The sequence below is a fragment of the Muntiacus reevesi genome, chromosome 4, assembly GCF_963930625.1.
Source record: "Muntiacus reevesi chromosome 4, mMunRee1.1, whole genome shotgun sequence".
Classification (NCBI taxonomy): domain Eukaryota; kingdom Metazoa; phylum Chordata; class Mammalia; order Artiodactyla; family Cervidae; genus Muntiacus; species Muntiacus reevesi.
In genome coordinates this window covers 130,363,306-130,364,940 of record NC_089252.1, presented here as the reverse complement: position 1 = coordinate 130,364,940, position 1,635 = coordinate 130,363,306, and the positions used below count along the sequence as shown (strand labels likewise).

At 39.9% G+C, this 1,635-nt stretch overlaps 1 pseudogene; it reads right to left on the bottom strand.

Moving 5' to 3' along the window:
• Positions 1 to 1,089: 1,089 nt before the first annotated feature.
• Positions 1,090 to 1,169, bottom strand: LOC136168153 (U2 spliceosomal RNA; annotated as a pseudogene).
• Positions 1,170 to 1,635: the final 466 nt, after the last annotated feature.

Below are 1,635 nucleotides of genomic sequence, written 5' to 3'. Positions count from 1 at the left end.
ACCAGGGATAGTAAACAAACAGTAATAGATTTGAAAATAACACTGGGTACCTTCTAAGATGGGATATGGTTCTCAAGAGAGAGAGTTTTTCTGGGAAGTTTTGTGTTTAGGAATTGGGAGATTAAGAAACTGCACTTATCCAGATTGATGGTAAACCAGGGACCTGATCATTTAGCACTGGTATCTACTGGCCTTCTGAGTTTCTCAATGTGTTCATTTCCTGCTGCTTCTATAACAAATTACAACAAACTTAATGGTTTAAAAATCAAAATAATTTACAGATTTGTAGATCTATAGGTACAGTCTGGAAAAGGTTTTATTGGATTAGAACCAAGGTTTTGACAGGGCTGTGTTCTTTCTGAAGGCATTAAAGACAATTTCCTTGCCTATTTTAGCTTCCAGAGGTCACCTACACTTCTGTGATCCCTTCAGCCATCTTCAAATCCCGTATCAGAGCATCTTCTCATCTTTGATTCTAACTCTTCTGCCTGCTTCTTCCACCTTAAAGGGATATTGTACTTATATTAGGTCTAGTCAAATAATTCCAAATAATCTCATTTAAAAATCAACTGGTGAGCAACCTTCATTTCATCTGTAATTTAATTGCCTATTGCCATGTAACATATTTACAGGTTGTTGGGATTATGGCTCAGACACCTTGCAGAGGAGGGAGTACCCATAATTCTTTCTACCACACCCAGAGAGAAGCTTTTTCTCTGACCACAAGAAAATAAGGAGTAGGAAAAAAGAGATTCTATAAGAAACAGTAGACTCTTCCAAATGTTAAGGGTATTGAAGGTGCCATGTAAAGCAGCACCATACACAGAGTGTAAGTTGCAGCCTAGTACAATTCAGCAGCGGAAAAACCAGAAGGAGGGAAGCAACACAACACATGAAGCTACAGAGGGAAATAATACGGTCACAGAGCATGAAATGAAAGACCTGTTGTCAGAAAGGGAAATAAAAGTGTGTTACAGTCTGAAGGTTTGTATCCCGCCCCCCATCATTCATGCAATGAAGCCCTAGCCCCCAGTGTGGCTATATTTAGAGATGATACTCCAAGGAAGTAATTAAGGTTAAATGAGTTCATAAAGGTGGGGCCCTGATGCAATAGGATTAGTGTCCTTTTGATACTACACTTGATCTTAGCCAAAAGGCTGAGAAGCGATAATTAGTGTCCTTTTGAGAAGAGACACCCGAGATCTTTCTCTACCTCCCCATGTAAACACACCAAGAAACAGCCGTGTGAGGACACAGAAGGAAGGTGACCTCTTGCAAGTCAGAAAGAGATCCTTCACCAGAAACCAAAGGTGCCAGAACCTCTGTCTTGAACTTCAAGCCTCCAAAACTGTGAGAAAATAAGCATCTGTGCCCCCCACACCCCCACCCCACAACCCAGCCTGTGATACTTTATGACAGCTTGAGCAGACTAACACAGGAGGGGAAAAGGACGAAAGTCACGGCAAAGAACTATGGGCCCAAGCAAGAATACAGATTCATGTAGACAATTTATAGATCTCAAAGTCTGGAAAATGCATTCCTACAATTAAGTTACTAAGTCAAACCTAATGCCGGGTCAATTGTCAATTTATTCTTTTTTAAATAAATGTTTATAAATATCTCCTGGAAAATATT